Consider the following 25,434-nt stretch of genomic DNA (forward strand, 5'->3'; position numbering starts at 1 on the left):
GCAATATGCAGCAGTTCTACACTCTAGCGCACTACCCAGAAGTACTGGGTGGCATAGACTGCACTCATGTACACATCAAAGCACCACATTAACCACAAGGGATACCACTCCTTCAACTGCCAAGTTGTGAGCAATGCCAGGGAATAATCTTGAATGTGTGTGCTGGCAACCCTGGAAGTTATCATGACTCCAATATCTGGTATACATCACAGCTGTATCAGATGTTTGCTAGAGGGGACATCTTATTGGGTCAGTTGCTACGCAATCTGATCTTGCAGAAACAGCTGCAGCAAGATCATCTAGGGGAAGAGGCACACATTCCCCACCAATGCCTAGGTCACCACAGTCTCAGCCAGAAGAAATATCAGAGGAGGAACCACCAGCTCCTGTGCCTGCAGGTGTATGTAGGTGTGTTCAGTATGCCCTTACTTTGGCTGAAAGACAATGCATAGCAAATTCCCTGACCACCTAGGTGCCTAATACCCTTCTCCTACTCACACACATAGTAAATTCAATGCCAGGAAACTCACAGAATCCTGTACCTTCCTGTGTACTGGCTAGGTACCCCTTTCATCAGACAGAGTCAGCCCTGAACTCAAAATGCGTCCACTGCTGCATTTGCAAGGTAAGTTCTGAGCCAAGAATGTAGTTTTTGAATGATGTCATGGCATACCCTGGTATTTAGTAGGTTGGAACAGTAATTAACTAAATAGTGCCATGGATTTGTGCAAAAAGTGCTTTAACAAGTGACAACAGAGAGACCTTTACCTTACTTATATGTGTCCATTAGTAAGTACTAGGCCTCAGGGGATCAAATATTCACACAGCCCTACCTCTGAAGTATATTGATGCTCACTACACGGCCTTATGCTTGCACCATACCTTTGTAATTGAAATTCGTTAAAGAGAGAAGTTAGACAGTACTGACACACATTGCAGTTTCTGACTTCAAAACCCTTCCCAAGATCAAACAACAGGCAGGAAGCAGAACAAGGACATTAACAAGATAATCATATCCTTGTTTGAGCCATAGCAGTATCAGCTTTGCTTAGCCACAAAAGTACAGGTTATGCTTGTTTGTGACATAACAGTACACAAGCTCCACCCACCAAGAACAGTGTAGCCTTGCTTATGCCTTAACAGTAACTCAACAATGCCCCCCAAATGAAAAGTATATGACTGTTTGTGCCATCCAACCTGACCTTCACTTGCTGGCAAATGCATATCATATAACTCCCAGTTAATATCTGCACACATTTTAAGGCCAAGGATATTGAAAGTCTCACAGTAGTGCTCAGATAATCGATGAAGTACCAAGAAACACAGACAAGTAAGACAAAGCTGTATGTTTGAAAACAGAATCCTAACAGATCATGTGATCAGTAAGTGCACTATGTCCAACTATAATAAAGAGGGTTAAAAGTACAAGTCACAGCTGAGGATCTCATGGCAGTGTTCATTCTGATGCATTTGTTTCTATGAACAATGACTTCACTTCTTTGCTGCAAAGCTGTTTGTGTGACAAAGAGGGTTAAGACATCCATCCTGTTTTTGAATCTGCAGTGGAGTGGAGTTCAAATCCTGAACCATGTAGAAATATCTGATGTGTAGTATAATTTTCTAGTGTGTATGTCATACTTTGTTTTTGCTCAGTTCACGTATGTCTCCCTTGTCATTCATTTTCCTACTTTTCTTTTTTTTTTTTTTATTCCACTGTTTTCACAATGTGCCGCATAGTGCAAACAAATGACTGCAGGTCTGGCTGTGCTTATTTGGCTTACACAAAGCATGGCATTGCTAATCCTGGACCACCTAGGAAGCAGACAGGCAGACATAGAAACTGGATACATTCAATAAATGCTTTTGACCAGCATGAAAACCTGATGTGGAGTACCTGTCACACATTAGCAATGTGGCTTACATTTGCACACTACTTACCTCCATGCAAACAGCCGTATCTTGCATGTGCGTACACTTAATTAACTATAGCACAAATCTGCTGGCCAATGCACGCCTTTCAGCTGTTTAGATATCTGTAGAATGTCCTGATTTTGTCATCACAATTTTGCCCTGCTTTTCATAAACAGTTTTTATGGCAAATAATTTGAAAATACTTGACTATTTAAGCCAGAAAACAATAACTGACATTTGAATTTCAAAACTCCTACCCTTCAGACAGTTCACATTACTGTATGTTTGTAAGAGTAGTATGCAAAATCTTTCCCTATGTTTGGTCATTTTTCAACCCAATATGTATGGCTTTGTCCAGATTCCTTGCTATAACAGGTTGAGAGGTGTGGCCCAATGTGCTATGGAAATGTATATATGATACTGTCTGATTTCCATCCATGTGTTGGCCACACAGCAACAAGCATTACAACCCTGGGGTCTCAGTTCATTTTTCCACACTTATATGAACCATACAGCAAAGTGTAATTTATAATGTTGTGTGCTCCCTCATGGACAGTGCCAGTTGGTGGTGCTCACAACCATGTCCTGCTAAATTCAAACTTCAAATATGCTCAGTAAGGGTAATTGTGTTGTTACACTGTTGGACGTCTAAGCAGCCTAGCGCTATTGGGCTATTAGCATCATATGACACTATGACCCTATGTGCCTATGCAGGCCTCCCAAGCTTTTGTTCCTCACATGGTCTGCTGGTGTCATCTACTATATGTTTAGCTGCACTCATATACAAGTCAGACATGTTCTGTGGTGCGTGTGTTAAGTACTGTGTTCTGTAGTCTGTGCACTTAGGTAGGGGTCCTGATCTCACTTCAGTTGACTTCTGTGTGTGTATCTGTAGCCAGCAGAATAGAAGTGCTATCCTCCAGTTACTTCTTTAATGGCATGGTTTGCCATTTTTTGGATAGCTGCTCATCCCTGCATAATCATCCCATACCAGCCTCCCAGGCTGTCTGTCACAAGGCCTGCTGATCCCATCAACTATAAGTCCACCTGCAATCCTGTCTGTCAGACTTGTTCCATGATGTGTGCATTAAGTACTGTGTTCAGTAGTCTGTGCACCTTAGATTGGTAGGGGTTCTAATCTCACTGCAGTCAATTGGGTGTGTGTGATTAGTCAGCAGAGTATAAATGGCATCCCGCAGTTACCTCTCCAGTGGTATGGCTAAACATTTTTTGATAGCTGCTCATCCCTACACAATCATTCCATACCAGCCTCCCAAGCTGTTGTCCCCCACAGGACCTGCTGATGTCATGTACAAGTTCACCTGCACTCCTCTGTAAGTTAGACTTGTTCGGTGATGCATGTGTTAAGTACTGTGTTCCGTAGTCTGTGCATTTAGATAGGTAGGAGTTCTATTCTCACTGCAGTCAACTGTGTGAGTGTGTGTGTGTGTGTGTGTGTGTGTGTGTGTGTGTGTGTGTGTGTGTGTGTGTGTGTGTGTGTATCTGTGAGTCATCTGTAACTTGATATTACAGAGACCATTTTACACCAGCAGGTGGGACACTGCTATATTCTCCTCAACAGAAACTGCAGATGTCATCAACTATAAAGTGTTGTTTGATACACTCCAAGCCAGCTTTGTGCTGATGGAGTTGCGTAAAGTACTATGTTCTCTAGCCTGTGTACTTAGAAAGGTAGGGGTTCTAGTCTCACTGCACTCAGCTGTAACTTGATATTACAGAGAGCATTTTACACCAGCAGGTGAAATACTATTATATTCTCCTCAACAGACACTGCTGATGTCATCAGCTATAAAGGATTGTCAGAGGCCTTTGATACAATACCCCACTCGGGTATCATTGAAAAACTCATCAGCTTAAATATTAACCCATACATCACAAGATGGGTTGCAAACTGGCTGAGTGACAGAACCCACAGGGTCAGAGTTGCTGGCGCCATGTCAGACTCAAAGCCTGTCACAAGTGGTGTACCACAGGGCTCAGTCCTGGGCCCACTCTTGTTTGGCATCTACTTTCAGTACAAGCAAACACAGGAGGGTTATGGCTGACAAAGTTTGCAGATGACTGCAAACTGGCCATAGTAGAAAACACATCTGACACAGATATCCTTCAGAAGGGTCTCACAGAAGCGGATAACTGGTGCCAGAGCCATGGCCTAAAGTTAAATGCCAAAAATGCATAGTCATACCCTTCGGAAAAAGAAGGTTACCCTAGCTACCAAATAGGTGGCAATCCACTGAGTACAGAAGAAGTTATCAGGGACCTGGGGACCCAGGTTGATAGTAGTCTGTCATTCGACACCCATGTAGCTAAAGTAGTTAGGAAGACCTTCTACATTGCCCACCTTATCATGAAGGGATTCTCATCTAGATCAAGGAGGTCATAGTCTCCTATACTCATCACTCATCAGACCAATGATTGAGTACAATGCCCCATTGAATGTATCTGACCCGACACTTGCAGCAGCTGGAAAGGCCACAAAGTTCCTCACCAAAGGATAAAGGGTCTCAAACATCTGTCCTATGCTGCCCGACTGAAAGAACTCCAGCTCTATTCAGTCGCTTACCTTGCTCAGAGGTGACCTTTGCATAACTTACAAGGCCATCTCTAACCCTGATTTGATGAATATGCTTCACCTCAAAAATCTAGATCCATCAGAGCCACAAGGGGAGACTTAAACCTCGACCACGGCTATTAATAGGACATGCTGGAGGATAGATTCATCACCCAAAGACTCCTATGCTGTGGAATAAAATCCCGGTATATGTGAGGCAGAGCACCTCGCTGGCCTTGTTCAAGAGAAATCTTGACCAATGGACGGGAGATCGCAGATATACCCCAGGGATTACCTCAGTGTCACTGCTCAACAGAGGCACAGCAAAATAATGGGTATAGTTCCCCATACTAAAGGGGTGGCGTAAGCCACAAAACTATGGGCTAGGCTTGTAAATGCCCTCGGGCAGATAGCCTAGTATGAACCTATGAACCTATGAACCTAAGATACAACACAAGCTAGACTTGTGCCATGGCACATGTGTTACATTCAGGCATCTGTAGTCTGTGTACCTTAGAGAGGTAGGGGTTCTATTCTCACTGTAGTCAACAATGTGTGTGTGAGTCAGCAGTAATTTGATATTACAGACTGCATTTTACACCAGCATGTGGGACACTGTTATTCCCATATGCTCAGCAGACAATGCTGATGTCATTGCCTATATTAGAGTGCTGTATATGCATGTATCTCACTAAGGCATGATCAGACAGTGGCCTAGATATCAAGCACATATCACATCATGCAATACAAGACAGATTAAAATTACATATATTTTAATCTGTACACATGTATCATGGCATGGTTTGTAGGCTCTGTGTAAGTTTGATGAGAAAGGCATGTGTGTTGTCCTGCAGATGCATGTTTTTGGTGAGTGACATGCAACAGAGAGCATGATATTGTACCATTCTGATGAGATTACACTACAGTGCTGTCATGCAATCCAGAGATCTGAACGCGATGGCCTGACTTATGATGCGCACCATACATTTGTACTGGATAATCATTAAAGAGAACAGTTAGAAAGTAATAAGACACACTGCAGTTGCTGAATCCATATCTCTTACAAGAAGATACACTATAAAGTAGTGCAATGATGATGATACCCATTGTACAACTTGGCAAGGCAAATGTAGTTCACAGGTACAATCAACATTTAAGCAATACAAATGTAGATATACTAAGCAATAATGCAGCTAAGCACCCTATGCATTAGATACAAAGCTTTGATTTCCCTGACTGAATCCAAAGGAGAGAGATCAGGGATATGGCACATTTATCATTACTTGTGCAGGGTGTTGGGGGTGGGGGGCAGGAGGCCTAGGCTGACAACAAAGATTGTTGAGTGTGTTTCTGTAAGAATGGGGAAGCAGGCAGGCTGAACCATGTAACTGTTGTGTGTGTGTATCTCTAGGGGTCCTCGATGTGAAAGTGGTGTGTGACAGTGTTCATGAACACAGTCAAGCTCAGTGCTAGTTCTATGTCTTGATATGTTGGACAGCTGTGAGCTATGTATGGTAGAGTTGTCAGTTCATCCTTGTCACCCCTGACCATGAGACCTGGCTCTGCCAGGAGATGGATGCACTGGCACCACACGTTCAAGGTCAGATGCAGTGCTACTACCTGACTGTGACTGTTGTCTGCTGGACATGATCCCTTCAGGGGAATGCCCAGTGCCATGACCCCATGGATTGCTACATCTGGGTGTGGACAGCACACTCCATGATGGTGCAGGGGAAGTACTGCCACTACATGAGCACAATAGGGCATGACCATGTTAGCTAGCAGCAGATGGTGTGGCTGACCTACACCCATGTGAATGATGTCCCCCTTCCAGTGGACGTGTCATCACAGACACTACATGTTCCTTGATATAAACCCCTCATTCCATGATAGACACTTCATTTTCCAGTGTGTCATTCAACCAATCCATTGAACTGGCTACACTGTGGGGGGTAGTCATGGATGTCAGACTGTGCCTTTCAGAACATGCCCGTGCTTCCATGATGACCCAAAATTTCAGTTGAGTGACACAGGAAGAGACACCTGCATCAGGTGGATGAGGGGCAGCAAGCCTCCTCTGAGCAGCTCTATCAACCCTCCTGTGTGACACATTGCCAAAACTTTGGCTACTGACAGATTCAACAGCCACTGAAGCTGCAGTAGCCACACTCACCTGATCAATGTCCTTGTCCTCAACCTGTCCAATATATCTGGCCTCAGTGGACTGGGTAGGTGTAGGCCTACTGGTTATGTCCGTGGGAGAATGAAAGGGGTCACTGTATGTCAATCTCTGTGCCAGATTCAACCACTGCACTCCCCTACTGTGCCTCAGTTTGGACACCATTATCATCAGTGTCTGTGGAGACACTGACATCAGATGTCAGAGTGCCCTCACTCCCACTGTCATGCTCAACCCTGATAAAAAGGGAGAAACATAAGAATACATTAATGCCTGCACTACTATGCTGCAATATATGCTAAAGAAGTACACTGCTGTCACTAATACAGACAGTACAGCAATACATACAACAGGCCTGAGAGGACATGTTATGAGATATCTTGATATTTATCTACAGTACTGACATAAATGTATTATTTATTAATGTTTTTTATTTAACATTTGTTTACTGGGAAAGTCTGACTTGGAACAAAGCCAATTTTCAATGGAGGCCTGGGGGAGAAATGCTGCAGACACGTCTTTGTAAATGTGGGAGGAATATGAAACCAAAAGACAAACTAGGAATACTAAACCACAACAAGGAAACCACTTGCTGTTTGAAACCACTCGTTTATTGAGTCAAAACACAAGGTTTAGTGCTTTCATTCCTCTGGTAGGAACTTCATCAGAATAATGTTAAAACACAAAACAACTACTTAAATATACTACTACAACCAATGAAAATCAAATTAAAAATCACATGACTGTATAAAAATAAATCACATGACTGTATAAAAAGAGAATCACATAACTGTGTAAAAGACTTCCACTAAATAACATAATTCTTAAGTTTTAAAACTGGTGCAAGTAAGCACCCATCATTTAAACCGGGCACAGACATGGCATCCAAACGGATTTGACATGTTAATTCTTGTTGAGTCAGATCTTCATCAGTGATTTTCCCTTGTGCATCCTTTTTGACCTGTTGAATAACCATAAACCCAAAAGTATGTGTAGGATTAACACTAATGTGCCAGAACAAAGCATTGGTAGTTCTCTCTTTTCTAATGTCCAAATTGTGTTCATAAACATGGTCCCTTCATCTATAGGATGTTTTGTCTATATAAAATGAGGGGCAGTGTTGACACTGAGCTAGGTAAACCACTTGTGAACTAGTGCAGTAGTAATGTCCAAAAGTTTTATAGACTTTACTCCTTATACAAAAAGTGTCAGCCTCAACAATGTACCTACACTGAGGACAATGCCCACATTTAAAAGTACCCCTCCTTTTCAATCTACTTTCTACTGTTCTATCTTCAAGTAGTTGTTTAAAAGATCTATCTTTTCTGTAGGTAATGGCAGGTCTCGGACCAAATTTTTCTAACACAGAAGAATCAGAAATAAGAACTGGCCAATTCTGAGTTATCACTGTAGCTATTATAGGGCTGTCCAAATTATAAGTAGTAATAAATAAATGTCTCATACTTGGAGTGACATTATTATTAACTCTGGGGAAGGGGGCTGGATCCTTGCTCCTCAGTGGGAGGAAACCGGAGGACCTGGAGGAAGCCCACACAAATGCAGGGAGGACATGAAGACTCTGCACAGAAGGCACCCCAGCCACTGCATCAGCTTATCATCTGCAGGATGCCGGCATCTCTGTATTCCTGACGGTCCTGAAATAAGTTAAGCAAAAGGTAATAGTAACAGCATCACATTTAACAATAATACTGGAGGTAATTACTGTAACATCCCCACTTTGGGCCAGTAATCAAGGAGAATGAATCCTTACCACTAACATTGGACAGGGATGTTCACTTGGAACAAAAATGGATGCACTCAGTATTTCCAGATGCATCTCTCTGCATCAAGCACAATTTCCCTTAAATGCACACAGGGAACACACTCAGTCCGGGTTCTGGATTTCTCTATTTGACTCCCTCCAGGTCCTCAGTAAGATTCCTCACTGGCACAGCTATAAGGTTGAGACCTCAGTTGACTGTTCAAGCTAAGTTCTCCACCACTCTCTCTGTGAAACCAGTGCTTCATGTCCCTGCTCCAAGCAGCTGACACATACACTGTTTGGGATTTGATTTTCACACACACACACACACACACACACACACACACACACACACACACACACACACAAACACACACACACACACACACCAAGAAAGTATGGCACAGACCTACTAGCTATGCCCCCTTCTGCCCATACTATAAGGTAATTACACTACCACCAGACACTCCAAAGCCAGCTACTCTAAAGCTCTTGCAAGGGCACCCAATTATACGAGTGAAATTAATATTAATACAAATGGTACTCTGACCAATAGCAAGGCTTTCAGGAGCTGACAGAGCTGCCACCAAATATATATAAGTACTCTCAAATTCTCTAAAAGACCAATCACAATGACAAGTTTAAATGTATTTAATAATAAATAGGAAAAGAAATGAAAATACTAAATATCTATTTACAGTAAACACCAGAGTTTATATCACAGGAAATATTAAAATAACACTGACAAATAGATTCACACAGATACAGAAAAACTGTACTTAAGTAATCCCACTATATGTTCCTAACTGATCTAAAGAATTACTATTCCTTGGTCAGTTACTAGGGCAAGGCAAGATGAAGTAGGTGAGAGGTCATTCTCTGTCAGATTTCAAAAACAGATTGCCATGAGACTTCAGTCTCACCTAGTATTAAAATATCCTTTTTAGTGATGGATTACAGAATGACATCACATACATCTAGTCATCTGACTTCTTGTTTCCATGCTACCCTTGGCTAGAAGCTGTCAAGATTTAGCACATATGTGTCAATAATACACACACACACACACACACACACACACACACACACACACACACACACACACACACACACACACACACACACACACACACACAGCCTTGCTAAGATCTGCTGCAGCACCTGGAAGTCATAAAACAATGCCAAACCTCCACCCTTCCAGAGCAATTAGTTTACCCCAAAGACAATACAGAAAGCTTCCTATTACAGACTTCTTGTCTCTGGCTACATTGAGAACTGAAAGATACAATCTTTATGGCCTAAGCCAGGTAATTTAATTTCAAACTATTTTCAAAGTTAGGTGGAGTGAGATTACCCTCTTCTCTTCCAGTATCCTCTGTTAAAACATATACATTTGAAAAGTTACAATAATACATGTATATTTCTTTTTCTGTCCAGCAGGGCACACTGCTGGAACATTTTTAATAGAAGCAGCTTTACAAATACATTTTTCAACACAAGCATCTGTACAAATCAGTTTGATATACAAATGACATATAATTATTTACAAAATTCTTGCTAGCTGTGCTGACATATGTTACACATCCACTGCCTTACTTCTCCTGGCATAGCTGACAATACCTCGCATCGTCACAAATACATTTATAACTCTATATCTGCAGTACCTCATATGTCAACATGAATGTGTCTGACAACTTCAAATTAAGCTTCTAACTGTAGCAATCCTAAATCCACCCACCCATCAAACAACTGACACACACATATACATTATTGAATTCAGTGCACTATGCCACAGTATTCTAATCATCATCTAATGAAACATACCTGGAAGCTCTTCTTGGGATGCAGGAGTTGTGTCCACATCCAGAACATAATGTGCCATGGGTTGCTGGGAACTGTCCTGGGTGGCAATGTTCACCAGGAATTCCTCAGTGACACTGAGAGAAGGTTCTGCAGTAGGGCCTCCACTTGTGACTTGATGATCGCATTTCACTGCAGCTGCATTCCTACATGCAGCAGTTTCCATGTCTGTTGTGTGACACACCTGCTCATATGTGTGATTGTGTCACCCAATGGTGTTAATGTTGGCCGCTAATTCATCCCAAAGGGCTGTACACTCTCCCATATTGGCCCGCCCCCTGGACAGAAGCACAGCAGCATGTTGCCTCAAGGCATCAAATATCAGATTATTCTCTGCATCTGTAAATGGGGGCCTATGATGAGCAAACATATTTTGTCTTATAAGACAAAAGAATACATGAGGATCACATAAATACAACTGTTTACTGATAAAGCAGTAAAGGAAAGCTGTCAGCATTTTCCCCTGGATAAACATGAAATAGTCTGCATACTTCTACACATAACAACATGGAGGATACATACAAAACAGGAAAACTAAGAAGAGAAACATAGCCTTGTTTGTGCCATAGCAGTAAGTATAATATGCTCAGCCACCCAAAATAACAGTGCAGTCTAGTGAGCGCCCTAGCACTAACTCATCTTTGTTCCCTCCAAACAAAATGATAGGCTAAAGGCCCATTGTGCTAACAAAATATCTTTGAGATGCTAAAAGTGCTATCAAAGGACCTGTCCCTGTATCGTGTACATATTTATAACACAGCATTCCCAATTTAGGTATTGTCAGAGCTGTGTACCTGTAAAATGGATTGACAACCAAGGACATGCCATCATTACACTTCTAAGTAATGCATACAGATTAAAGTGTGAAAGCATTACTTCACATTTATTATTAACTACATTCCAGCATATGCATTATGTAGGTAACAAAATGGGCACATACCTACTGGAGTGCAATACTCCTCTGTAGAGAAATGCTGTGAAGAAATATGGTTGTCTTAGTGAGTTGAATAATGTACTAACTCTCCTCAATATCAGTTTAGCTTGCTACACATTTGCCTTTTTATAATGGAGTACATTATTAATGGATTGCATCTGTCGTAGTCTGTGTTCAAGAGATGCTAATTACTGCATAAGCAGGTGAACTGCATGATAATCAACCAATCTTGTCAGGCTATTCAACAAGATATAAAGCATCCATGCAGACTCCATGCTGTTTTTTCCTAGGGATGTCACAAAGTGTGTTGTGCAGACACAGCATTTACAAGGTAACTCTTGAACATGTACTGTAATGCATTATACTATTATGGCATGTACTTGTATTTCATCACATGGTACAGTAATCAGGTAAAAGGTGGGAGATGTGTCCAGAAAGTCAAGTAACATGTGACAACAGAGAGTTATTTCACTTGTATGTGTCCATTAGAAAGTAGCATTCTTCAGCCATGCAAGATTTACACAATCATAACTCTCCAAAGTACTGATGATCGATGCATGGCCTCAGTTTAGCATCATATATTTGTAATAGAATATATTTACATAGAGAAGTTGTGCCATAATATGACCTCAGCTTGGCCCACCCCCCCATAAGAACAGTATAACCTTGCATGTGCCATAACAGGAATTTACCTTTGCTCCTACCACCAAAAGAGCAATGTATGGTTGTTTGTGCCATCCAACCTGTCCTTCATTTCCTGACAACTGCTTGTCATATGATTCCTAGTTAATATACACACACATGTAAGGCAAATGAGGTAAACTGGCTTTCACACTGCATATCTCTGAATGCCGCTCAGATAATTGCTGAATGGCAAGCAACACAATTTGGTATAATTTCAAGCAATAGCCCTACCAGGTTGCGTGATTACTAAGAGCAGTACATCCAAATCTGTTTCATATAATACATGTATAAATAACAGGTGATGGTTTGATATCAGTTAAAATACATTGCGGAAGAGTGCTGTGTGATAGATAACTTAAAGTTGTTTGCTGCCAAGCTGTGTGTGTGGCCAACAGGAATATTGTAACTATCCTGTTTTCTGAAGGTGCATTGGAGTGAGATTAGAAATCCAGACCTCTGCAGACATACCTCCTATGTAGTAACAAACTGTACAAACAAGGTCATAACAAGGCTGAAATATGTATATCCACAGCTAGTGGGGTTTGGCTTTATTGACCTGAAATTGTCCAGTAAAATGACAAAACAAGTCATGGGCATTCACAATCACCAATTAGCTGAAACACCTGATGTTCATAAGGATCATTTGCATATATCCCATGTGCCTCTGATACAAGAGGTTTGGGGGGGTCACTCAATGGAAGTTCTAGCTTTGCTGGAGTTTTCATTTTGTTTTTACTGATTGTTTTTTCAGTGACCTTCTCACTCACTGTTTTAAAAAGTATGAGTGTAGGTATAATGTATACTATGTTTAGGCATGTACATTCCTGCTATGTGGCTTGGCATGCCCTTCCCATCAGACCAACATAGTCACAGAATTGCTTGTATCTCAAATAATATAGAAATTGCATTAGTTACTAAACTTCTGTATCACTTACCATCACACAAACACGTTGTACCCTTTCAAACCTGTTTGTGCGACAGTAAGCGATGTGCAGCTTTTTCAAATATTGCCAAATCAGAAAGTGCACCCTCTGAGTAAATGGGAATAAGTGCTATTGGTGGGAATATTTCATTCTACATTGGACTTGCCCTGTGATAGATGTGGAAGGCATTTCTTGTGAGGGTTTGCAATTTAGGGCTCAAAGGTGGGGTGCTAAGGAGTCCAGAGTGTTTGTTGGACTCCTGGTGAATGAACATGGACCCCAGCTCCTACAGAGACACTATCATACTCACAATCAAGGACAGAAACATGGAATAGTCTGGCCTGGGCTGTGACCAGTTTTACTGGTATCCCCCGCACTGGTGAAGAGCGTAGGAACCACTACCAAGACATCAGGATGAGTAGCAGGGATACCCTTGACCATTGGATTGATGAATGTTGGACTGGTGGCACCCCACAGATGTGTAAGTATGACTTTCAGACATTTCTTGTAATAGTTTAAAGCTGCATATAGTCAGGCTTGGTATTCATAACGGTATTCTGTTTTGTTCTGTTTTTTGCACAGCTGAGGCAGATCATGAATTGAGTGTAAGAGCCCATTAAAGTCGACTGGCAAGGATGCGAGCAACATGTGGTATGTATACATCACAACAGTACTGTTATTGTAGCATTAAAGTTAAACACTGCTTTGTAACGGTTCCCCTTGACTTGATCGACACGCCAAAACACCGACGCTCAGAAGACCGACTCCAGAAGACCGACGAAATAGATGATCGACAAGGTGAAATTCCGACAGCCGAAACACCAACATGGGCAATGTGTGAGCGCGACTCGGTAAGTGTGCGATAGTGAGGGATTTAGCGTTAAGGAGCGGACAGGTAAGTGTGAGATAGTGAGGGATTTAGGGTTAGAGTGCGGGAAAGGTGAGTGTGCGGTAGTGTCGGACTTAAGGTGCGGATAAGGTAAGTGTGCGATAGTGACAGACTTTAGGTTTAGTGGCGGGCTAAGTGACTTAGGGTTAGGGTGCGGGTAGGGTAAGTGTGCGATAGTGACGGACTTTAGGTTTAGTGATGGGTTAAGTGAGTTAGGGTTAGGGTGCGGGTAGGGTAAGTGTGCGGTAGTGTCGGACCTTAGGGTTAGGGTTTGGGTTACGGTTAGTGCATGTATAGTTGTGTGTAATGTGTAGTTTACGTTTTGTGTGCCGGTGTTTTGGGTGTCGGTGTTATGGTGTTCGGTTTTGTGAGTTGTCGGTTTTGTGCGTTTTCGGTCTTTTGGTGTTGGTGTTTTGGGTGTCGGCTTTGTGGCGTGTCGGTGTTGTGATAGGGATCCTTTGTAACACCTCTCTACTGTACAAGTTTTGCAGAATGTTGAGATTGTTCCCTCATAATTTTGATTTGCTTTTCATAAATTGCATTTGTCTGGCAAATCTTAGCCAAAGCATTAAAGACTGCAGTCAGAAAATTACATTTGTGTCTCATATTGCATACCTTTCAGAACATCTGTGCTACTGCAAAGCTTGTTACTGTATTACTTTTTTCGAGGTTTGTAGAAGAATATGTAAAATGAGTTACAATTTTTGCGCCTTTGTACCCCCAGTAGTTATTGCTTGTCCACATTTGTGGCTGTAAGTGTTGTGAGATATGGACTTAGGCAGTATGTAATGCAGTAATACCTGTCAGCTGTACAGATTTCCACAGATTATCCAGTCTTTGTATATTTACAGATATAATTGTGGTTTTCAGTCACATAATTGCATAATGGTTGAGGACTGACATCACCAACTAATGCCAGACAAGTGAGATTCAGACCCCAGACCCTTCAGAAAAGTCATGCAAGTGCAAAACCTGTTACTCTATTAGTTTAATAGGTTTTGAAGAGCAAGTGTGTAAGAGTTATCCCTATTTTTTAGACTTTAGCCCCCATCCCATATGACTTTGTCCACATTTATTACTGTAAGAGTTTAAGGCCTATGGATACAGTAGTATAAAACTGAGCATACATCTCGGAACTGTAAAAGGAAAGTATGCATGCAGTACTGCAGTGGGAACACGGAATACTACAGTAGTATCGAGTAGTCATCAGTTGTGGATTCAAACACCACAATTACCAAATGAATAAATACTATTATGTTTTCATCATTATTGTACTGTATCTGCAGACCTCTCAAGCAGTGGCAGAAATGGCTTGCTGGAAAATGTAATTAGTAGAATTGAAGCCCGCATATGGGCAATATATGCACACATCAAGGATTACAGGCTGAAATCTGCCCTATCGTGTGCATCTTTTATCAACTGCGTATTCAGAAATGTTATAAAAAAGCTTTTTTTTTACAGTTTGTACTGTTTATAGTAAAGGTAACATAATAGAGTAAAAGAATTGTATCACTGTTTTGTATGTCGCTTATGATGTTGCTAATGTTCTCCCTTTTCTCTCTCCCCACCCCTTATGTTCTTTTTTTTCCCCCTTTTTTTTCCTCAGCACAGCAGGGTAGGCCTGTCCCATGGGAGCCACAAACCCTCACTCCACCAGCTACAGCATCACATCCCAACACATCAGGTACACACCCTAGTAGCACCCTCTGCTGCCCCTGCACTACCTGGGTCCTGAGGTAATTCTGGCTCACAGGACAGGCCAGTGATTCCCTCCTGGGAGCAATGGCAGAGGTGGTGATTTTATCACCCACAATGAACTGCCAAGGATGCTGCGTAGGATTGTGCATCACACAGTTGGTATATGCCTACACCAGGTGGAGACACTTTTCGCCATCATCATTCTGAATAACACAAGGAGAAGCAGATTTCAGATACCACAGCCATTGGTGAACATGATAATTAAGACTATTAACAAAAATGCATGTGATATAACAGAAGTAAACAGGATATATTACCATGCAGCTAAATTAATACCAGATACTTACCACAAAACCACAGGGCAGTAAGGGAAAGGAAGAGAAGAAATCAAATGCCATCATGGAAGTATCGAATTAAGAAAACTATAAAACAATTAGGACAAGATGTGTCACTGTTAGAATTAGAAGTGTGCAGCAGAGGGAACCGATCAACAAAAATACTTCGAAAGTTAAAAGCAATAAAAGCAATGTGCAGTATCAAAAAAGACCAGGATCTATCATACACTATTGCAAATAATAAACTTACGATAGCAGCACAGGAAGAAAACCTTAGAAGATATAAAGATGAATTTAAAGGAAAGTACAAAATAAGCAATTAACTGATGACCCAAAAAAAGTTTTATAGAGAGTTGGGAAACAAAGGAAAAGGAATGAAAACGTCACCAAAAAAGAAGAAATGTACCTATTTTGGAGAAATATCTGTGAAAACTGTGGAATATAAAGGTGCTGAATAGATTAAAGAATTTAAAGAAATAGTAAGAAGTTTAAATATGAAATGGGATGAAGTAACAACTACAGAAACTGAAACAAAATTAGGAAAAGCTCCTAAATGGAAACCCCAGACCCCAATGCAGTGACTAACTTCTGGCTAAAAGTATTAACATTGTTACACAAAGATTTAGTCTTGTGTAAGAACTATTTATCTGCACATCCCGAATAGATACCAGCCTGATTAACAGCAGGAAAAATTATATTCCTTCTTATGAGTGAACTTGCAAGCTATCCCATAACCAATAACTTGCCTAATGTATAAACTGTACTAGAACTGATGCCAACACAGTTTATACTTATTTGGAAGAAAACTCAATCATGGCAACAGAACAATAGAATAACATAAGAAAGTCATATAAAGCAAGGGATCATTTGTTGTTAAATAAAGTCATGATGGAGAATTGTTAAAAGGGGGTGAGACAGATTATAAAAAAGCTTTGACATCATTCCACATTCAGGGCTGCAGAAGTGCTTGCAGATGTGTAAGATACACTCTACATTGAGCATTACATTACAGTGACCTTAAAGCAGCAGCAAACCACTTTGCAGCTAAGCCATAATAAAGGAAAAATTATCATCATAGGAATAAAAATTCAAAGGGGGATAGTCCAGAGTTACTCTTTGTCACCGCTGCTCTTTTGTCTTGCCCTTAAACATTAAACAGTCTTCTAACTGATTAGGTTGTTGTTACAATTTGTCTCCCAGAAAACAACAAAAGGTAAAGACTTTTCATCTTCTCTTTTTGGATGGTTTAAAACTGCATAGTTCATCATATGAGGAGCTGAAAGCACAACTGCAAGTGGTCAAAATTTTCTCAGATAATATAAAAACCTCATTTGGTCTTGATAAATGTGCAAAAGCAGCATTTAAAAAAGCAAAGCTGCAGCACCAAGAAAACATCAGTCTGGAACAGGAATGTGATATAAAGGAACTTGAGCAGGAAGGAGTATATAAGTATTCGGGAATAGATGAAAGTTCAACAGTAAAACAGGAACAAATGTGAACAAAACTCAGTAAAGAATATTTTAGAAGACTAAAATTAATACTGAAAACAATTCTGATATGTAGAAATAAAGTCCAGGCTATAAACCAATTTGTTCTTCCTGTTCTAACTTACAGTTTTGGGGTGACTGATTGGCCCCAAAAGGTATTGGATCAGTTGGACAGGAAAACAAGAAAAATGCTTCACACTTATCAAATAATATGTAAAACCAGTGTATACCAACTTTATATAATCCTCATTATGAAGGAGGAATGGGGCCCCTCAAAATTGATTGCATGTATAGATCTGTAATAGTATGACTGCATACATATCTGCTGACCTCATCAGTCCAAACATAGTGAAAGTTTTTATTGGTGTCAAGTTGGAATGGAAATCAAAACAGAAGCATACAAAAATCAGGCAGCAACTGAATGTGCCAAAAAACAAAAGAAAAAAATATAAGGAGAAGGACCAGATGAAAGGGCAAGAAATGTGGAAAAGGCATTTATTTAGTTGCAAGTGTTGGAAACTCTTGGAACAACCTCATGTCAATCAAGATCTGATGCAGAAATGGTTAAGAAGAGGTGAATTTAAACCAAAAGAAGAAAGATTAACATATGTACACTTTGGTTTACAAAGTCTATTGAACATGTGGGAGAAACAAACAGATGCAGGTTCTGTAAAACAGAACTGAAAACAGTTGCAAATGTTGCTGCTGGGTGTGATACACTAATAGCAAAAGGCCTGTATATAGAAAGGCATAATACTGTGGCAAGACGATTGCATTAGGGATTGTGCTAACATTACTATATTGAAGTAGCTGAGAAGTATTTCAACCATGAGTTACAAAGCATTATAGAGAATGATGAAGTTTATATCACATGGGATCATCCATCACCAAGAGTTCAGAAAAAGAAGCAAGTATAGTCCATGAAAAGGAGACAAAAGTAACAGTGATCACTAAAATTGCTTCACCCAGTGATTACAATGTCTTACATAAAGAAACACAAAGTCAGAAAATGCCAGGATTTGCAGGCAGAAGCAAGGGCAGTGTGGAAGGACACACAGGTAGTTCTAATAGTAGCAGGAGCAATGGGTCACATAAAAATAATTTACTGTTTTATTTAGTTATGCTACCAATATGTGTAAATCCATATGAACTGTAAAAAGAGTAAGTTCCAGGCACATTGCAGGTGTTGCGAGGAGCACATTTGGCTAACATCAAAGATGGAAATTATACTAATTTCTTGAATTTTAATCATACTTTGACATAGGAATGAAGCCCATTCCTAGCATGGTATTAGAAACCAAAAGATCTGGAGAAAGTAAAACCAGTGCTGGACAAGAGAGGAACCCTGTACATTTGGTGGATATTGAATTCAGAAAGACCTTTGATGGTATACTCCCACGTGGTAAGATAAAACTTTAAAGTGTAGAACAATATTAAAAATTATTATGTTTTTTCAGTACCTTGTCATAAATATGCACTCATTTTCACATAACTCTTCTTTTCAAGTGCTCTTGAATAACATTATTTACCATAGTTATTTGCTTGCCATATTTTTATCTTCCCATAAAAATGAATACATAAATATATAAGTGATACAAAAGAGAAAACTTAGTCTGTTATAATTCCTGTTTTCTTTTACTCCATACATGCTAGCATCCTGTCTGACCTGTACCATTGTATGATTTCTTCCAGATGTCTAACGCTATTTCCTACAAGTAATTATCTCAGGTACTGTGTACTTGCCATTCTGTCTGTGTACCTCTCTCTAGCTCCCTCTCTCTCTGTGTCTTGCTGTCCCACAATTAATACAAACCAAACAAGCCACTGAGAGGCAAGGCAGGAATAAAATACCAGTAAAAGAAACACAGCTGCCTTAAGAAACGCCACCAATGTAAACCACAGCACTGGACCATGGGTAGATTATAAACCAGATTTTATTAAAGTTGAGCACTTTTGTGCAAATCAAGAACCTCATCAGAACTAAGATGAATAGAATATAAACAATATATATATATACATATATATATATATATATATATATATATATATATATATATACATATATATATATATATATATATATATATATATATATATATATATATTCTAGGCAATTATTAAAAGCCAATCAAAAAGAAGAATTTGTTAACTATATAGCAAAACCTTGAAAGTCTTAAAGAAACGATACATACATAATCCATACAAATAGATATAGGTAGCCATGTATTAATATAAAAATAAATACAATACACTAGGTTATTAAAATGAACTTAAGACCAAAAATAATCCAAAATTACTTCAGAATGATGCATGCTCAATTAAAATCACAATTTAGATTGAATTGAAAAAGTTTAGCTGACCTTAATTTTAAAACAGGGGCTATTGTTATAACTTCATTAAACCAGGACTTTTGTTGGCTTGTAAGTGTAACTACCAATATAATTCTTAGTATTCTAATAAGTCCTCCCACTGGCCACCTCTGGGTTTTTGCTTTTTTTTTTTGCACTTGTTCCAACACAAAAAAATCTAATCTTACTATTTATGCATTATTTTGTGCATTTTGTCAAGTAATTAGTTTCTATGCCATGTATAAGGTTGTATAAATGCTCATATATATGCTTTTTAAGTGCCCTTTTTGTCTTTCCAATATAAAGGGATCCACAATAGCATAGACAAATGTATAGTACTCCAGTAGAACTACAATTGTAATAACGTTGTCCTCTAAAAACCTTCCAATGGCTGGTCAAGTGTATTGCATCAGTATTACTGATATAAGGACATTGCCTGCACATCCCACATTTATATATATCCATCTTTTTATTTTCAATATTTTGTTTATTATAACCATTATTAGACTTTTACATGTTCTTTAAACATACTTCCTTCCTATAACTATACTTGTGAGTATTCTTGAAAACATCTTGGGTACCTGGCAGTTGACTAAAAAGTCTCCAATATTTACAAATAATATCTCTTATACATAAATAGTCCCTGTTAAATTCCAAACAAATTGCAGTGCTGTAGCCATTGTCTATATGTTGTCTTAAGGCACCAAGATCATTCTTTAAACTAAGACCACAATCTACCACTAGAATAAGTTTAAACCTTTTACCCCATCCATCAATAACTTTAGAAATAATATTGGCTAAAAATGTGTTGGTTACCCTCTTTGTAAAAACGTAGTCCTCAAATTTTTACATTCATGTATAAAATGAAGGAAGTCATATGTGCTGCCTGTACTAATTAGCCCTTAACAGTGCTTTGTTTTTGAGACAAAGAATGCTTGCTAATAAAGTGTAAAAAAGAGTTACAATATGCAGGTTTCCTGTACATTTTTGATAAATATTTCTGCAAACCATTATCTTTAAAAATTGTAAAATCTAAATAGTTGAACCGTTCATCTGTAATATGAGACATAAATCTGAGGAAGTCAGTGGAAGTGGACAAATAAGTAATGAATTCAATTAACAATTCTTTGGTTCCTGTCCATATGATGCATATGTCATCCAAGAACCTGGAATAAAGATAACAATATTGAAAATAGAATTCATAATATATTTTCTTTCCCATTCAAATAGAACTAAGTTGGTAAAAATGGGGGCACAAGATGCCCCCATTGTTACTTCTCTTTTTTTTGAAAAAAATTATCTTCAAAATATATATTTTGAAGGGAAAATTTCAAATTAAATTCAAAAGTGCACTGCATAATCACTTCCCTTCTATGTGGATATGTAACTTCTCAATTCCCTCCTCGGCCATTACCTAAACTCAACCTCTCTAGCCCATTTACTCAAACTTTCCTTTCTTTCTTTTAAATTCCCATTAGAACACTTCATCTAACACTCCCTCTTCTCATCTGTTAACTCCTTCCCCCACTCTTCTCTCACTACTCGTTACTCTCCCTCTACTCTTCCAAGCTACCGACCTTATTCTTTCCCCCACCTTTCCTCCACCTTTCTCTCACCATTTTCCTCTCTCCCTCTTCTGTATCAAACTTCCTTCTGCACAGTCTGACTGTCCACTAACCTTTTCTAATCCTCTTACACCTCTTTCTCTGTCTGCCCCATTTCTTATTTCCTTACCTCATTGCCATCATTAGCCCCTATCCCTATGCCTTCGCACTAACATTACCTCCATGTTCCCACTTCCTGATCAAGTAAAGTTTCTGTTGATATTCCTCTACTTCAGGGTTTATCAGCTTCCTATTATTTACATCCAAACACCAGTGTATTATGTTTTCTATGACATACTAGATTTCCCTATTGAATAATACTTTATACTATGACAATTTTCTTTCTGTTCCTCCAATACATTTATGTAACTTCTGTAATTTTAATCAATACTTATTTTAAAGCTACTTCTTATGTAAAATATGTTTAATTTTATTATGGTTTGTATGCTTTGTATGTTCCCTGCTGATTGTTTTGTTATGTACTCTATGTTTGTTCTCTGGAGCTTTTCTTCCCAGGCCTCCACTGCAAATGGGCTATCCTGGCCCAGTGGACTCTCCTGGTAAACAAATGTCAATAAATAAATAAATATATAAAATTGTACTTAAGTACAAATTCCATGAAATTGACTATAAATTGGAGTTTGTTATGGGAAAGAAAATCAAAAGAAAAAGTCACTTCCTCACACCATTCAATCCCCACCTTGTGTGGGATTACAGTGTATAAGTCCACTATATCAATAGTAGCAAGTAACAGATTGTCACAAAATTCAGTTTTACTCATCCTATTCAAAATGTTCCACGAATAAATAAGTATAGGTATTATCATATTATAAATAAGTTCTTAATTTGCGGTCGATATAGACAGCTAAAGGATTGGTCTTGGATCCTGAAGCAGATACAATTAACCTCAACGGGGGGGGGGTTCTATACTTTTATGAACTTTTGGGATGCCAAACACAATGGAAATACAAGAATGGTAATTTAATAAAAACTCATACTTTGTATAATAAATTATTTCTTCCATTAATAGATCATATAGAAACTTGTCAATCCTATGGTATGAAATATTAACCTTGTTCCTAGATATTTTCAAATAAGTCCCACCTTGATTTAATAAGTTCAGCATTTTACTTGAATAATCAAGTGTGTCCATTATCACCAGGCCACCCCCTCCCCCTGTATCGAGTTTCATAATACGAATTTCATTATTCAATGTTAAATCATCCATAGTTTTATTCTATCCTTTAGTCATATTAAAGTATTGTTTTTCTTTTTATGTTTGGCCAAATTATCAAGCTCAGACTCCAAAAAATGTCAAAATATTGCAGTCGGGTGTAAGGGTAATTGCCTAGAATATGTATATTGTTTATATTCTATTCACCTGAAGAAGTTCTTGATTTGAATGAAAGTGCTCATCTTTAATAACATCTGGTTTATAATCTACCTGTGATCTGGTGCTGGGGTTCAAATTGATGGTGTTTCTAAGGCAGCTGTGTTTTTTTTTTTTTATTGCTGTCCCACAATCCTTTACTGTCATACATCACATTTTCTTAATACATTCCATGGAATGGCCTAATTGATTAAGTCATACACCTCAATACAGTAAAGCCATTGAAGTAGTCTTAGAATGTTCTAGAGACACATTTATTTAAGTTTTTTTTTCTGTTAATACTGTCTGGAGATCCAAAAAGGTAGCGCCTACATATAGTGAAGGCCCAGGGACAAGAATCAAAGACATACAATATTTACTAACAGAAAGTCCATAATATAAATATAAATTCTGTATTGTGACAACTTTGGTGTATCGCTAATATGCCATTGCAAAAACAAGAACAGTAGCATGCAATCTGTACATTGAACATTGGTAGAAGCTCATGACACTAATACAGGCAAAGACTGTCAAATCCGTCAGCATTAAACTTTGTGCTCTACCTGGTAAATTCAAAGAAAATGCATATGTGCAAAGCATGACCAATGAAAGTGGAACAGATATATAATAGACCCACTGGATCAGTAGACGGCAGTTATAAATATGTTACATATGGATGCTGGAGGAGAGTTTATGTACCAAAAAGAAGTCAGAAGATTCTCATATGAGCTAATAGAATATGTATAGACAGTACGGAAAAAGCAAACAGAGGAAGGGAATGAGTGTCAGAGAAGAGGAGGGAGGACAGAAGGGTGGAGAAAATAAGACTTAGCATTTACAAGTAATCTGATAAAGCCAAGAGTCAAAATGGAAAGAGTGTGTGAATAAAAGAGTGGGGCCTAGATAAAGAATTAGAGGATGTTGGGGGCAAGATATAGTGGGAAGAGCTTATAGGAGATGGGGTGAACATTCAAAAGGACAGACATATACAGACTGGAACAGCAGTGTAGATTCTAACTCTTTCACCTGCTTAAGTTACCCTACAGCATTGTCCTTTGAAAGGTTATACTGTTTAGTGCATGAATCCATACTGTAGTACTGAAAGTCTGATTTATATATGTTGGTAGGCAGTGCCGTTAAAGAAACTGATGTTGCATTATATGAACATATAGACTGGTCTGGACTAATTTTTCATTGACATGCTTTTGAAGTATAGAAGTATGCAGTGAAAAGTACCAGTGGTTCACAGATGATGATAATATGTGTGAGCTATTCATTAATTAAATAAGAAAGACACTGATTATTAAAATAAAAAGAACAAAGATGGTTCAATTTAATAAGTTTAAAGTGCACATTCACGTGTGCGTGTGCATGTGTGTGTGTGTGTGTGTGTGTGTGTGTGTGTGTGTGTGTGTGTGTGTGTGTGTGTGTGTATACATTATATATACATACATATATATGCATGTATATATACATATATATGTGTGCGTTTAGACATTTGTGGGGGGGTGTTCTTTTTCTTTTAGAGGGTCATGCATGTGTGCAAAAACTATACAGAGCTGAAGTGGCAGATTAAATGTGAATACCTTTTGGGTCACAAACTATTGCATTCATGCTATTCCAAGCTAGGAAAAAGAACAAACTTATAATTCAGAAGATCTGTCCTGTCAAAAATGTAGAACGGCTAAAACCCAGGTGACACCCCCAACTGGTTATGGTATCCATATGGCAATTTATTTTTGTGAGTGTGCTACAGATGACCACATCTGAGATTATTATTAAAGTAATACGGCACATGGCCAATTAGACTTTAGATGTACAGCCCTTAAAAAGAATATGTTTTTATACAGAGGTGCTGCAGTGTTAAGTCTCAAATCAAAAGAAGATCAGCCTGCCAGACTGCTGGACTCCTTAAGATTTCATGCCCTACACTTAGTTTAAACAACAGACAATACATTATATGCAAAGGAAAAGATGCTTTTAGTTTCCAGCTAATTACATCAGTCAGTTTCAAGATATTGGAACCATCTGGACTGGTTCATTTCCGGAGACAGCAGCACACTTGTGTGGTTTGCATGTTTTGGGCCTGTGGGCATCTGGCTTATCTGGCATTTTTCACATGAATTTATAAACATGTGGCTCAGTCAAAGACTCTGATTCCCTCCCCCATCAAAAAGTTAGCAAAATTTAGTCACGCTTACACTTTAACTTCTCAGTGACTCCTCTGGGAGATCTGGCAACTGCCAGACATTTTTCTTCTTGTGAGAATTCTGTCAGTTGCTGGGTGGTGATATTAAGAGGAAGAATGAAGGACAAAGTACATATAATCCATTTATATACAAAATGTACTGGAAATAGTACTCTAGTTTCAGACTAAACAACTGCTGAGAACCATCAAACTTTGTAGCAGTCGGGGCTCTTTTGATGCATTATACAATCCATATACTGATTTTCCCAGCATACAGTATTACTCTCAAAAGTCTTGCTATAAAGCTATCTTTTCACTTAGGACTGGATTTCAAAAAGATGTTTTTTGTAGATCACTCAATTTACCCAGTTAATAAACAGTAAATAAATAAATAAGCATTCTTTTAGGCATAATTTATGCATTGCATGTCAGTGTTGTCTCCCACTCCACCACCATCCTAGTTGGCGGGTTGCATAGGGATCTATCAGCCTTGTGCTGAAAGTAGTTCCCATTGGTCTCATGTAGAGTTCGTTATCTAGCCTCATTGCCATACTCCTTCATTCATTTTCTATTTACAGAAACACTTGCACTTCTCCCACATCATTACTTTATTCGCCTCCTCTGAAAACAGGCCTTTCCAGTCAATATGTGCTTATAAACACACACACGCACGCGCTTGCAGACACACACG

This window comes from Protopterus annectens, chromosome 12.part0 (genome assembly GCF_019279795.1).
Source record: "Protopterus annectens isolate FY-2018-M chromosome 12.part0, PAN1.0, whole genome shotgun sequence".
Lineage (NCBI taxonomy): Eukaryota > Metazoa > Chordata > Ceratodontiformes > Protopteridae > Protopterus > Protopterus annectens.